Raw genomic sequence first — 16005 nt, 5'->3', positions numbered from 1 at the left:
ACAAAAGGAAAAGTAAAGGATGTACTTCAGGCAGAAAAAAACTATCACAGTTAGAAGGTCCCTTATACAAGAATAAATGGTTAGAAAAAGTATCGATAAATACATGGTTAAATATAATAGGCACTGTATACCACAATGAAAGTCATATCTATCTTCTTAAGAGAAAAATCGGGCTAGACCAAAAATATTCCCTGTGTCCTCACATGGCCTTTCCTCTGTGCACACTGTACAGAGAGGGAGAAGAAGATCTCTGGAATCTCAGCGTCTTCTTATGAGGACACCAGTCTTATTGGATCAGCGCCTCATTCTTATGATTTCATTTAACCTAATTACCTCCAGACCTTGTCTCCAAATACAGTCACATAGGAGGTTAGGGCTTCAACATACGGATTTTTGGGGTAGACCCAGTTCAGTTCACAACAGAAGTCAAAGATACTGACTAAATTTACAGTAGATGAAGCTGAGTATGCATAGTAAAATTGCCTAGATATCAGCTATCCACGGAAAAAAACAGATACAAAGCTTATAGCCAATCATATGACCCAAAGTAAAAAGAGGGGAAAAAAGCGGAAAATCAATCTATCCAAGAAAGAATGGAAAGACCCAGAAGCAGCAGAAAAACACATAATAGTGTGATACTAAATAAATCCAAATCCAAATATATCACTCTTCATTCTAAATATGAGACTAATCTCTCCTGTTAAAAGCAAAGATCCAGCTATATACTAGTGATATGAGACACATCTAAAAACATAGGAACATAGATCCAACTTTAAAGTCAGAGTAGAGAAAGATATACCCAGCAGATCCTAATTTATTAAGAACCCTATTTGCTATAAGAATATCAAAGGAAAAAGACACTAAATCAAGTAGCACATGCTAAAACAGAGGTCAGCAGCAGGTCCTAAGGAAACAGAGAAGCCCAGTCTGACCTAGAGAAAGGAGGAATGGAGGCTTTCACTCAAAGTGGAGAAGACAAGGTCTGAAAAAAGAATGCTGGCCCAAAAAATATGTTTCAGTGTGTGTGTGTTTACTTTCTCTTTCCTTTTACAGCCAGCACCGCATTCTAAAAAGAAAACTGTACATGAAAATACAAATGTGACCTTGCATTCATTAGGGTCATGTCTGATGGCTAAAGATAACTTTAGTTGTAAAAATGAAGGCGAGAATTTCTCTCTACATTTAACGATCAGTCCTTCAGTTTTCACACATGTCCTTTTCCTGGTTTTTGCCCATTTTACATATGTAATTTGTTCCGAGGAGTGATCGTGTTTTTTTTGGTAGCCAGAAGGATACTTACCTGGTTTCAAAAAGTAATGTGGGGCTCAACTGAAGTTTTGCATTTTTGACAGCAAATGAGAAACATATAGATGAATACATAGATAAAATACAGCTAGGTATATATTAGACACATACACACAGACAGGACTCTAAGCTAAATACTATAAATTAAAATTTTCCAATATTTTTCTAAATGTTAAGAGTCCAGGAGTTGGCAGCAAAGGGCAGAAAACAGAATATTTTTAAATCTTAGAGATGACTACACAGGAAACAGTCTTTATTTACTCAACCATCCAGCAATTATGTATGCATCAGGATATGTGGGCAGGAGGTCAGATGGTAATATAGTAAGGAGACAGAAAATGAAAAAGGGAGAACATTCTCAGGGCACACTATCAGCTGTTGTACCTGTTTAGGTGGAAACAGCATTTACAGCTATAACTGGTGTTGAGGTGGACCTTATAGCCGAGTCTTTGTAAATATTTAGGGTTATTTCATTTGGATAAAGCCCTTATCAGTCAGGTCTGGGTTCAAATCCTATCTGACTTGAATCTTTCATATTACACAGACGAAAAACAAAACAAAAACAAAACACTGCAGACAGTAATCAAGGAAAGCTATAATTAAGTCTATAGATTTTATATTGGAAATAATAAAGTGCCCTGAGGTCGATAAAAAACATCATTGCCCTTTATCCCTTCCCACAAATTCTACTGCTAGGGCTTTACTCAAAAGGCATAACAATAGAGGTGTATAAAAACTAAGCTGTAAGATATTTACTGCTGTATAATAGTAAAAAAAGAAAAAAGGAAAACCTGTCTAATGTTATGATGGCATATTCCCAATAAAGTACGATACGTCCATAGAATAAAATACTATTCAGTATTCAAAATGTGTTACAAAAGATCATTCCATGATATCGAATGTGGTTCATCTTTGTATGAGAATTAGAAAGAAATATATCTAGTGAAGTGTCATTTTCAGAAATTAAAATATTATAGTGTTTTAAATATTCACCAAAATGTTACGATAATTATCTCTGGGCACAATTCTCCTTTTCTTTCTTTTTTATTTTCCTTTTGTTGTTGTTGCTGTCTTTTCGCGTGTCTGGATTTTCAAATTTTTCTATAATGAATATGTGTTACTTCCATAATAAGAAAAAATATCTATTATAGCATAAGAATAAAGAGTAAAGATTTGAAACTTTACAACGGCAAGTATACATCAAATATGGAAACAAAAAAGAGGAGTGTTCAATATTGTTACACCTGTAATCAGGAGTAAACATACCCAAATCCGATTATGCAAAATGAGGGATGCAAATTCAAAACTCATAATATATCATTAAAGAATTCAGTAATTCAAAAGAAAGAAAAATGTTTGAAGAAGTACTAGATGGGAATGAACTGAAAGAATTAAAGAACAGATTTTCTGCTAGTGCTGGACAGTGTGAAACTTTAGAAGGATCAGCTTGGACAAAGTGAATCAAAATAGAGCAGAAAGATTGCCTACTTCATATACAGCCTGGAGGAAATGGAAAAAAATAAGCTAAAATGATGAAAAGAATAAATTTTATTGTAAGTACACACTTAGGCAAACATTTGTCCCTCTGAAAGGCAACGGATGCTATACCTTTGCACTCCAACTACGTCCTTCCAGGACCAAGTTAGATCAAAAACCCTGCAGCAGGCCCCCTTCAGCCATATACTGTACCAATACCGGGCCTAGATGGTAACTGTTTCCTGTGTAACTTTCAGTTGAAACACTTATTCTGATCCAAACTTCAACATCTTTAAATGCCTGCAAATGTTCATTCTCTAAAATTACCTATGTATTTATTTTTGTTAGAAAAAAAATAGGAAGAAGAGCTAGCACCTCCGTTTGGAAGGTGACAGCTAAAATAATCATAATATAATAATAAGTTTTCATAAAAAAATTGGCCTAAAATATTTTCAAATGCTTTAGTGATATAGAGTTGGCTAAGTCAATTGAGAGAAAAGGAGTTAACTAAGAAGCTTTGGTCAAAAATCTCAAAAGGAATGTAACGCTTCGACTATAATGACACAATGATTTCAACTGAAAAATATCTAAGAATCGAGTAGCACATATGCCAGGTGATTGGTACAGTATCTGACTGAGGATGTTTTTTAAATCTATATTGGGCCTGAGATGATATAATTTCTTTAGCATTATCACTATAAGAAAATACTGATAATAATAGTGTTATTATTAATTTCAATAGGTAACCACTAAATTACCCTCCTAACTGTCAATGTACATGCACTCTTGCACAAGACCTGAAACCTATGTTAAAATCCAACCTTCCGACTCTTTACGTTTTTAATGAACACGAATGAGCTTTCCAGTAAGTATATTAAGCTGGAGTTTCAAGCTGGAGTTTTCTGAATCTTCTGTCATACAGACAGAAATGGAAACAAATTACTTTTACAAATCCTGTCCATATTTACTGGCATAGAAACTAAAAGGCACTTTATCCTATGTGTCAAACTCAAAGACTGAAACAGCTTGCTGTCTGTATGCTTCAGAGACCATTTTTTACAAGCATTGCACTCTGCCTTAAGCCAACTAAACGCTAAACCATGTTGGGCTGCCCACACTGCAAATTATTTGGAATGTTCTCCATGTTTTGTGGCTGCAAAAGTACCTATTTTGTGGATAATCCAGTTTAAGTTGGGGCCACATCTGACCTTAAACAGAAAATTCCCAGGAAACTTGAAACTATAAATTGACCAAGATCCCATCAGTTCTGTGATCCCAGGCTCATAGTCAAACATTTCAATGGTGTTTTTTGAGAGCCCAAGAGACACGACATAATCTCTGGGAAACACAGTGCTGTCTGTTTCAAGTAAACACTAAGAACTCACCCTAAATATACACACGTCATAGTTGGGGCGGGGCGGGGGGAATGCTACATGCAATAAAGTAAGGGGCAATTGCGGCAAATATAAACACATTTCTGATAAATGCCTAACAAATTAAAGCAAAAATCAATCTAAAAAAGTATTTCATTTCTAATTTTCATACATATGCCGAAATGTAGCAGCTTCAGCTATGGAATGTAATAAAAATATTTCAAAACTTTGCTTATAGTGATTGGGGCACTGTATTATTGGTATTATTTTTCTGAGCAGTAATGGGTACTTCTCTCAAATCAAATACTTAAGACACTATTTCACAAACTGGAATACCAAAACTTTCCCAAGGTTTGCGTCCCCATGCCTTTGAGGTCTAGAACTCTCTAGGCCCAGCCTAACGGGGAATGCCTGGAAGTCATATTTGAAATGTTGAAAGGAGAAAACACTACACTGACTAACTAAATTTTACCTAGGGATTTCTCTACTGAAGATAAATGACTGGAGCATAAGAAATGTCTGATTCAATCACTGGTGGGATAATTTAGTCCATTTCAAGAAATACGTGGTTAAGATCGTTGGCATATGGCTCCCCGGTCCAAGCCCTGTGCAAGAACAAGAACATGTTGGATAACACAGTATTTTTAACTTTTGATATTGACAAAAATGCTGAAGAGATGGCAAGCTCTAATGGTAACTATTATTAGCTTTTGATCTGTTAGACTGGCTGTTCTTAGTGCGTGTGCATTATCAAGTCCTTGAATCCTTTACCCTGTTATATATATAATTTATTATTATATGTATGATTACATGTTATATATAATGTATTTATGTATTATTTCCTTGTCATATATATATATATATATATATGTATACACATATATATACATACAGACATGCATAAATTAATAGCTGTTGATACAGATTTATGATATATATTGTGGTAGATATATTTAGTTGCAAAAAGAGTCATTTAAAAAGAAATCATCTCAAATCAAATGACCCATACACAAAATCTCAATTAATCTCAATTGATTAATGCATATTAATTAATACAATTCTAGGAACTAAGACACATTTACCATAGAAGCCCCAATTTTTATTTAATGCAGTACTTACTTGCCTGGAGTCCAGCAAACATAAGGTAAAATGGAACTATAGTTAGGGTTTTAAGTATGTGACTTTTTCTAAGCAAATTCTTTTCCAAAAATGTTCAGTTTGCTGCAAATTTTCAGAAAATGCTTGAGATTGTGAATGATTTTTGTAAAGTTTCAATTCTGGTATATTTGACAGCTGAGTGACAAAACTGTGCTCAAAGATGAAACTCTGTATCCCAAACAAAATGTTATAATGTTAATGGTTAATCTGGAATAGTTTTCTTTCAAAACTTCCCCACAGCAAATATTCCCTATTTTGATAGTATTTTTTTCACACACACAATTATATGTAAAGCATATACCTGATTAAATATTTCATAATACTCTTTTCTTTAAACAAGCTCCCACATTCTATTTTTATTTTTCAAAATAATCTGGATGATGTAATCAATTATATGACTAAAATTTTGGCTAATACAACACTTCACAAAATATAGGGACTTTTCATCAGCACTTTTGATTTGTGGTTGACAACAGACGTACACAATATCAGTGGAAAATACAAGAACAGAAATAGACATGTGGTAGACACCTAGGATGTGAGAAAATGGACTTCATTCACCCGCAGGACCCACGAAAAGAGAAAACTTACCCATTTGTGTAAAATTTACTTCTATATTAGGTTTCACCAAATAATTACATGTATTACCTACCTCATCCAAGGGTAAAACTGTCAGAAGCAATATTAGATTATGCAAGAAACATCATGTTTTATTTATAATTCTTAGAAATACTACTCCTAAAATTAGTTGGAGACTTTTAATCTAAGACATAATGAAAATCAACAAGTAAAGAGAAAATCCTATTCTTAAAAGATGTGGTTAAAACATCATCTAACCTCACTGAAAAAAAAACGGCATACCTACTACAGGGACACCTACATTTCCTTAGTGTAGAAAACAAGTCTAAATATTTAATCAGAGACTAAATGATCACTTTGAAAATTTGGGTCAGCCCTTGGGGGGGGGGGCACATTTCATAAAGATATACTGTTGGATGTTTTTTGTTTTGTTTCTGGAGTTTCTGATTGTTTTGTTTTGTTTTTAGCATCCTGAGCCTCCAACATATTAAAAAAAAAAATCCCAAAAGCAAAAGGGGCGGGGGAGGGAGGGCGACAATCAGGGCAACGCTGAAAGCCACCAGGGCAGAAAGACACCCGGCGCCTCGAGCTCACCTACATGTAAGCGGCAACCTCTCCCAACTGTTGGAGCTCGCAAGGAGCCTTCCCACCTGGGCGATCGAGGTGAATTTCACCCCTCAAGAGTGCTGAGACCACCATGTAAAAGTTCAACAGCGTTCCATCCCCTTCCTCTCACTCCCAGCACTTAGCTTCTCGGGGAGCGAGCCTGGCGGGGAGCAATCCGGCGATGGGAGCCAACCTGCAGCCGCCCGCTTTCCTAGAAGGCCTCACTGCTCCGGCGGGCAGCGGATGGGGCAGGGGCGCCGGGCGGCCCGGCGAGGCGGCGCCCGGGGAAACCGAGTCCCGCCGCCCGGTCCCCGCCGAGTGGCGCTGGCGGCTGAAATCCCTCCAGTCCAGCTGCAAAAATCTTCCCGAAAACCCGAGCTTCTCCGCACAACTTCAGTCTCACCAGCCTTCTCCTCCGCCGCACACCCTCCCCAACGCGGCGGATCAAAGGACTCCGTGCCGGCCGCTACCTGTCCCGGGGGCCCGAGGACCCCAAGTCTCACCTCGTACAAAGGGCTGCGCGCGGGCGCCTGCAGAGCCCAGGGAGCGTGGCCCCATCCAGTCCCTCCCGGAACTTTCCTGACATAGCACTTCTCTCCCCCGCGGCAGAAAACAACGCTTCGAGGCGGAGGAGGAGGAGGAGGAGGAAGAGGAGGAGGCGGTGGCTTTCCAGGCGGCGGCGGCGGCGGGAGCTGGAGCAGAAAGTGAGAAGCATCGCCGCCGAGCGCCGCCGCCTCCCGATCTGCCGGGGGTTCCCGCCCCCAGGGTAACCAAAGCTCCCTCTTAAAGGCGCCCGCCGCGTTTTAGGGCGGGAGGGGAGGGGGTGGGGAGAGACAAGGAGAGGGCGGAGGCAAGTAAAGAGCGAGCGGAGCAGAGATGGGATGATTCCGGGGGCCACTGTCCAGGCTGCCCCCCCCCGCCCACAACTGGGGCGTTTGCCCCTTTCCGGCTGCTTCCTAAACTCCCCGCCAGGTCTGGTTGTCCCTCCGCCTGGGCAAAGGTAGGGCAAGTGCTCGGACCCCTTGAATTGGGGGCCGCCCTCGCCGATGGCTTGCGCCCCATGACGGTCCTTCAAACCTCTCCCCTTTTCCTAACCGCCCTCCCCTTTACGGGGTCTCAGCTTCTACATCCCCTCACCCCTACCCCCGCGACGCTGCCCTGGCCCGCGCCCCCAAAACCAGTGCTCGCTGCTGGCGACTGTCCTCTGGAATTGCGTTTCCTGTCCTGTTTCCTGCTTATTGGTCCTCTATCTCCAGCACAATGATGAGGGTCCCCCCCCCCAAGAGCGCAGGAGACTCAATAACTAAAAGCCAGTTGGGGCCCCTAGACTGGTCCTTGAAGGCATCACGGGGATGTGGCATGGGGGACTTGCCAAATGCCCTGCTTTACCCTGTGTGGTCTTCTCTTCCAAGGACCAGTTGCCAGATGGCCTCCAACTTGGATTTCTTAAACCACTGACTTTCATCAACAAAGATGGGACGTAAAGATCTCCAAACTGAACTCAGGAAGGCCCTCCAGAAACCATACCGCCTTATGATATATTTAAAAGATACTGGTAAATGCTGCTTTCAAGTGACAAGCCATATTGTTTTCCCAGCTACCAACATTTGCGATGCCTGCTAAGGCCATATAGTGGGGTGTGCCCAGTGTGGGGATGTACACACAGCATCAGCAGCTCTCATCACCCTAGGAACAGACCACAGTAACAGTGGGTGTGGACAGCAGAGGGCTTGTCCTCATGGCTGCAGCTCTTGCTTCTGGACCTCGGCATAGTGTCATGTCATTTGTACCCTGAGTGTCCTCTGATAGAGGTGAAGGTAGGCAGGCAATCGAGGTGAAGTTCCAGCCTGACCTCCAAAGGGCTGGGGTGAAGCTCAGAAGAAGGGGTGTTTTTTGATTTGTGCAAGGCACTTACTTGCATCAGTAGCCTGAGATTGGACCTCAGATCTTCCTCTCCCTCCACCTGCAGCTGTGAAATAAGCACATGTGGACTTGTGGAGGAAGAGGGCAGGGAGATAATATGCAAAAGGTTGGCGCAACTTCTGTTACAAGACGGAGAGGAAATAAACCTTGGGCTCCAAAAAAACAGGAGGCATTGTCCTGCCTAGACCAAACCTTAAGATGAGAGAGGAGGTTAGCAATGAGCAAGAGCGAAAGTATCCTGGTTTTATGATAAACCCCTATTTAGTCAGGATGTCTGTTACATCCAACTCAAACTGACAAGAAAACCTACAGTGGGGGAGATTGGAATGTATTGCCTCATATGCTTATAAATCCCAAGAATAGAGCTGGCAAAAAAAAAAAGAGTGTTTTAAAACTTTTTTTTTTCACCAGATACTCAAAAAGTGTCAGGACTCAGTTTCTCTCCATATCATGGCTGTGCTTTCATTGCACCTATTTTCTCTAATCTGGGTCTAGACCCACAGGCCTAGGCTTACCTCTTCCTCCAACCGGCTTAGCAACTGATCTCATTAGCAAGAGAGCAGGCCAAGGAATGAGTTTCATTGGACTCACTTGGATTCTGTGCCCATCTAAAGCCACATTTAGAACCATTATAACCATGGGTTGGAATATGCACAACCAGGTTGGGGTCATTTGCCTAATTCTGAAAAAGGTAGAGGGAGACAGTTATGGTGCCCGCCCGCCCTCCCCCCCACACACACACACACCCAAACCACATGGACGGAGGGGGAGAACAAAGGTTCCCCAAAGGAAAATCACTGTTGTTAACAAAAAGGAAATGAATCTTGAGTAGGTGAAGACCATATATGACCCATTCCCCACAGTCCCCCAGTCCCCACCACACACATGTACACACACACACACACACACACACACACACACACACACACACCATCAAAGGGACAGACTACCTCTCTGGCTCCTCTGCCAGCATCCTCATGATCAGAGAATGCTGATTGGTTGTGGGATTTCACTAACTGAAACAGCCAGCCACATCCTTTGGCTTCAGAAACCACTGGGAAGGTCCTCAGAAGTGTTTAACAAACCACTTGCAAACAAACAATATCTAAAACGTAATTGTATTCAATAATTTTTTTCCTAAATCTCAATACTTCTGCCTCCACATGCCGCCAACCTCACATTCATTGTGAAGCCCTGTCTTATTATATAATCAATTCAACTTGTTAAGAGTCTGTGGAAATTTCTTGTTGCATTTTTATTCAGTCAACTTGAAATGTGGACTATGAATAATCACATCTCAGTATCCAAATGACACAGGGCCCAGGTTCATTTCCAAACTCCAATAAGTTGTTCTTAATCTTTTCAGCGATAGCACAGAATTTATATTTTGCATACCAAAAATGCCAAACCGTTTCAGCATTTTTTTCTTCCCACACAAGAACGTTTCTTATAGTTGCTCATAAAAATGTTTCATTTTTCCCCCCTTCATTTCTGTATTTTATAGAAGATCTTAGATATCATAGAAAAATAGACTTTAAAATATGGAAGAGACTTTAGAACTAACTTAAAATCCCCCTTCATTTCAGGCATGAGGAAATGAAAGCTCGGGGTGCAGGTAGAACTAAGGGGATAAGGGTGATAGGAGGAGACTAGACTTTGGGTGGTGAGCATACCAGGAAGTATACAGATGTGTTGTATTATAAAGTTGTGTACCTGAAACTTATATAATGTTATTAGCCAATGTTACCCTAATAAATTTAATGAAATTTTAAAAAAAGAAATGGAAGCTTCAAGATTGACTTGTCTAAGGCCATGCAGCTGTTCTTAGCATCTGTGTTGTGCTCAACTCTGTGTTAGACATTTTGAAAAGTACAGAAGCAAAAGCATACAACATAGTCACTGTCCTCAAAGAGGTTAAATTTAGACAAGGAGACATAACCATGTAAGATATAAGATAATTGCAGAACAACACAACATATCATATAATTTGGTATAAAAAAAGTGTGACGAACCCTGTGTGTTAACTACAGGCATTGAAAGAAGACACACTATGAATTGGAGTCATCTGGAAAATGCTTTTCAGCCAGGAACCAACTTGATGGCTTTTAAAAACAGAGAGAAAAAAAAGAATGGGCTTTCCAGATGAGAAAACAAACAAAGTGACAAGGCACTGATGGGGAAAAGATCTCGCCATGTGTTTGAAACAGAAATGAAATCTATACTGTCATGATTTAGAAGAGTGTTTCAAACTGCAAATCATGAAATCATTTTTAGTGGGTTTTGACCAGTGCTTTTTTTAAATTAAATAAAACAAAATATCAGAGTGTATCATATTTAATAAGATTAAGTATTATTTGTTAAACTTGCATTTCATTGTTATGTGTTGCAAGTTATGATGAAAATTTCATGTCTTACTTTGGGTCAGGTTCAAAAACAGTTCAAAACCCCTAGTTCTGAAGCCATACAGACTGGGCATGAAACTGCTTTGTAGCAAGACACTGAGCAAATACCATCTCCCCAAGCATTGATATCCTTATGTGAAAAAGATTTTCAGCACAATCCTTTGCACACAGTAAGACCTATAAATGGTACCTTTTATTTGCTGGGTTGACTGGAGATTTTTAGCCCTGATTGCATATGAGAATCATCTGAAGGCATTTTTCAAAATACCAATGCCTGGATCCCACCCTCAGAGACCCAGACTCAGTTCTCAGGTGGAGGCTGGGCATCAATGAGTTTAAAAGCTCATGGTGCAGTCATGGCTGCAAACCTCTGGGCGAGACCCATAGCAGAATACATCTAGCACCTGAGCAGCGTGGTGATACACTGTCTCTTTCTTCAGTGGGCACATTGACCTTCATGATTTATGTTTCTATTTCTTTACCAAGCAATAGACACCATGCTAGGTAGTCAGCAGAATTCTAAGTACTTTCTGCTCTGAAAATCTTCAATTGTGGTGCAAACAGCTCATGGTTTATCTCAGTCAGTAACACAGCATGGATCCTGAGTCATAATCTTTTATGTGTCTCTTCACGTGTACAATTTATGGTCAGTTATTAGAATACAGCAGTTTCTGGAGGTGTTGAAAAGCAGTGAAACACCATCAAAATTTCCCTAAGGAAGAGGAAACGGGCTAGAAGCAAGGGGCATTGGAAATCCATAAGCTAATTAGCAAGTGACTCATTAAATTTCAGCTGTTTTCATCCTGACTTTTAATAGTGTAGCATTGAAATATACAGTAATTAGTGATGTGCTTTTTGTAATTTTACATTTAGCAATCTCTAAGTGTTCATATATAGTTTTCTCCTATATTGTCAGTCCCTTTGGGTATGAACCAGGAAAAGCTTCTTCAAATACAAATTGTCAACGAAACTCAGAACCACTGCTATTCTGCCTAGTCATTTTGTCTCTGTAAATCTTGACATTTGTTTTTAATTGGGTTGGGCAAGGATAATAAATGTAGCACAATCCTGAATCTTACCAAAGCAACAGAGCAACTAAGATAAGAAGAAAACTAAAACCTAAACATCAAACAACCAGACGTATGTTCATCATGATATGACAAAATCAGAAGTACCCAAACCCAATATGAGGTCTTCTTGCCTAAGAAACTGAATCTGAATGTAATCAAGCCTCTGGACCTAATAGGAAATGTAGGGACAGAGGATCGAATTCTGGAACCTCCCCAAGGAAGCAATCAGTCAAATCCACAAAGTCAAATATTCAATGACAAAAATGACCTGGTTCCTCTACCAAATCAATGGCATGAAAAAGCAGGGGGCAGATTGTAAAAGAGTAAAAGAGATTGATTAATCATAATCATGAAATGCAATGTGTAGACTGTGTCCTGTTTTGAGCAAACCACTTGTGAAAAGAACCCTTGAGACAATCAGGAAAATCAGATTATGAACTAATATTAGATACTATAAATGAGTTATTGTTAATTTTGTTAGATGTGATAGTGGCATGCCAGTTATATATTAAACCAAAAGATCTTCAGAGGTATATACTGATGAATTTTATAATCCTGCAAAAAAATGGAAAAGAGGAATTGATTTTTAAAAATTGATCATTTTTAAAGCTGGTGGATGGATACACAGAGGTTTATCATCCTATTCTCACTATTTTTATGCATGTTTGTAAAGGTCCATAGTAAAGTTAGTTTAAAAAAAAAAAAAACCTTTCTTTTTTATGTTTACTTAACGTTTTATCAAAATCTTTCTCTTCATTTTGCTGATAGGACAGTGATAAATATGTGTGAGCTTGGGCCTGCTTGCATCTCAAGTAGCTTTAGAAACAAGTTTTCAGGCTCAGAAGTCTTTTACTACAATATTTTTGGCCAATATTTACTGGTCACAGTCAAGGAATCTTTCAATTCAATGGATACTGAGGTCAAAGCTCTAAGGCCAACCCTTTTCCTACAGAACCCCTCATAAGATTGGACCAGGAGAGACATCAGTGAAGTTCTCTGTGGGAAGAGTACACAACCAGCCCATATCTAGCTCTTTGTACTGCAGGGGCCCACTCTCCAAACAACTCTGTGCCCTAGTGATTAGCTCCAATGACTAGCTTTGACTGCCTTCACCTTAGAATGTCCATGGTAAAGTCTGTTAGTGAGGGACTAATGGGCTGGTTGCTTCTATCCTTTTTGCAAACCTTAGTGCAGACATGACATTTTGGCCTTTTCCTTCCCCAGCCTTACCCCATTACCCCCCATGTAAGTACACACAGGAACATGTGCACACACACACACAGACACACACACACACACACACACACACACCAAATAAACATTGCAGTTGTACGATCAAACAGGCCAAGACCAGTAAAAAAAAACATGGAGAGCAGCAATTCAGCCTGCTTTTAGTCCATGTCGTAGTCTGGTGTTTCTCCAACACTGGTATCTGGACCACTACTGGTACCATTGAATTTTGGGAGAGAGTAACCTGTAATATGGCTGTTTAATTTATACTATGAATTAGAAAATATAACTGGCAGATCAATCTCATGGATATTCCTTCTATGATGAGGCTAAGATTTTTTTAAATGTATCCATTAAAAAATATTAAGTGAATAAAAGTGCAGATATTTTGAGAATATGACAAAATTCACAAAGGTGTTTCATATAAGACTAAAACTTTTGAAATTCTGCCTTTAGAAGCAGAAAGAGGCTTCATAGTTCACACACTACTAGCGCAATTCAATAGTGCCGGATATAAAATTAATGTCAATGTGTGTTACAGTCATTGCTAATGACACTGAGTTTGTATTTTTCTGGATATTCTTTTACCGCATTCCCTTTTAGAAAGTTGTGGAATACTAGACAGCTGATTTCAAATTTTTCTGTTAAGAAATGTAACTAACTATGCTATATCACTATTACTAACTTGTGAGGACTTTTTTTTCAGCATGAATTTTTTTCAATATTTAAAAGGTCATTCAGTGATGCACCTACCACAAGGACGACTGTCCTCCTGAGGATGCTGAGAACAAAGCAAAGTGAACAGACGATATTCCTGCTTGGGACCAAGGATTCCTGAAAGATGAGCAAGGAACACTTTTTGAACTTACTCAGGCTACAAATTACTTAGACATCAAAGGTTTGCTTGATGTTACATGCAAGACTATTACCACATGATCAAGGAGCTAACTCCTGAGGAGATTTGCAAGGGCTTCAATATAAAGAAAAATGATTTTACTGAAAAAGAGGAAGGGAGATCAAGAAAGTTGGAGGAGCAATTAATAAAATCCCCACAGAGTGGTCAGGGCAGTACCTATTCGGGGGGCAGGGGGTGTGGAAGAGCCCCAGGCAGGAGTAACAGCAAGGCAAAGCCTCTGGATTGAGAGCTTGGAATAGTCAAAGAACAGCCAGGAGACCATTGTGGCTGGAGAAAGGGGGAGAGGGGTAGATGAGGTCCGTATTTATTAAAACGTGTTCCAATGAAACAAGAATGCTTCAGTCAGTTTGGGAAATACTATAGTTTCTGTTTCTCTTGGAGAATCACAATGCCATCTGAATATTAAATGCTCTAACAATTCCTGCCAAAAACAAACTGCTTAACATGTATAACCCAGGCAATGGACTGAATGTTTGTGTCCCTCCAAAATCCATGTGCAGAAATCCTAACACTCAGTTTGATGGTATTAGGTGGCAGAGCCTCTGAGAGGTAATTAGGTCATGAGGGTAGAGTCCCCGTGAATGGGATTAGTGCCCTTATAAGGGACTTCACAGGGCTCTCTCACTCTCTTATTGCCATGTGAGGGCATAGTGAGAAGATGGCAGGCTCTGAACCAGGAAGCAGACCCTCACCAGACACAAATCTGCCAGCTCCTTAATCTGAGATTTCCCAGCCTCCAGAACTGTAGGAATAAATTTTTATTGTTTAAGTCACCCAGTCTCTGGAATTTTTGTTATAGCAGCCTGAGCAGCCCAAAACAACCCAGCATTCCTCAAACTTTCCTAGCCACAGATATCTTCTGCACTGAGCACCTATTTTTTGGAATACACATTGTGAGAAAGATTGTTCAATCTTGTGAACTCTTAAAGATAAAGTGTGTTCTTCTTTGTATCTGGTTAAATACATGTTCAGTAAATATTTATTGACTGGGATCGACCCTCATTAGACCACAATTATCTAGTGAACATGGTTATTGTGCCTTAAAGGAAAAAACCAAACCAATCATTCCCTTTAAGTCCTGCTTCTGTGTGCAGTGGGTCGGTTTTAGGCCTCCTGTGGTGAATCTGCCATGCAGTTTCCCCATCAGCCTTGGACATTCTCCTCTGTCCTTTCCTGGGTAAGTCAAGAGGTCCGGCACCTAGATATATTTAATCCAAATACTTAGCCGCTACCTGTCTGGCTTAGCTAATTCTGTTTTTACCACAATCTTGATCTGAAATATTACATAGACTCCTGGTTATTAATCAATGAGACTAATCATTTTTTCCTTGGCTTAGCCCCTGTTTATACCACTCTATCAGCATGGGAACCCCAGAGGGGAAGAGGAGGGAGTGGAGGAATTTGGGGAAACTTCACACCAACAGTTACTCCCCATTCTTTTCCTTCAAGCATGAGTAATGAAGAGTTAACTCATGTGTACAAGATATCCACAGTTTAAATAATACACAGCACACTAGAAGAGCTTTCAAGAGACCTATGGAGCATATGCACTGTTTTCTAAGGACATTACAACAACATTGGTTTCTGAATATTTAAGAAATTCACAAAATAACAGATACCAATAGAAGTTCTGAAGAATGACCTGTTGTTAAGAAAGCAGTTAACCCCATGAATATTCCTTAAAGCACATAGTGCTAACCCATGGCTCCTTCACTGACAACTGGTTATGTATTTACTAAGACTATGCTATTGCCAACCATCTAGGGAATTCACTCTCCCACAGGGAACTGCACTCTTCAGCTGGTTTCACGTGTACACAGTTTATAAGAAGAGCATCAATTAGTATAGGCTTCAGTAGAAAATTTTGTAGCTATTAACGTGTCACTTGTGTGATTTTTTTGTATTTTAACCCAAAAACCAAGAATATGGAACACACACACACACACACACACACACACACACACACA

General features: G+C 39.8%; 1 protein-coding gene across 2 annotated transcripts in view; it reads right to left on the bottom strand.

The window, feature by feature from the left end:
* GPR63 (G protein-coupled receptor 63) overlaps positions 1 to 7179 on the bottom strand; it is a 54939-nt gene extending 47760 nt beyond the window's left edge. The window contains exon 1 of one of the 2 annotated variants that reach the window (XM_019631781.1): positions 7001 to 7179. The gene's annotated coding sequence lies outside the window, so the exon portion shown is untranslated. Of the gene's footprint in view, positions 1 to 6485; positions 6700 to 7000 lie in introns of those variants that run through there. The other variant, XM_019631782.1, reaches the window with a different exon arrangement.
* Between the last annotated feature and the right edge of the window lie 8826 nt (positions 7180 to 16005).

Source organism: Hipposideros armiger, unplaced genomic scaffold (assembly GCF_001890085.2).
Source record: "Hipposideros armiger isolate ML-2016 unplaced genomic scaffold, ASM189008v1 scaffold_1047, whole genome shotgun sequence".
Classification (NCBI taxonomy): Eukaryota; Metazoa; Chordata; class Mammalia; order Chiroptera; family Hipposideridae; genus Hipposideros; species Hipposideros armiger.
Note: the sequence above shows the minus strand (reverse complement) of the source record. Positions and strands in the feature narration are given on the sequence as shown.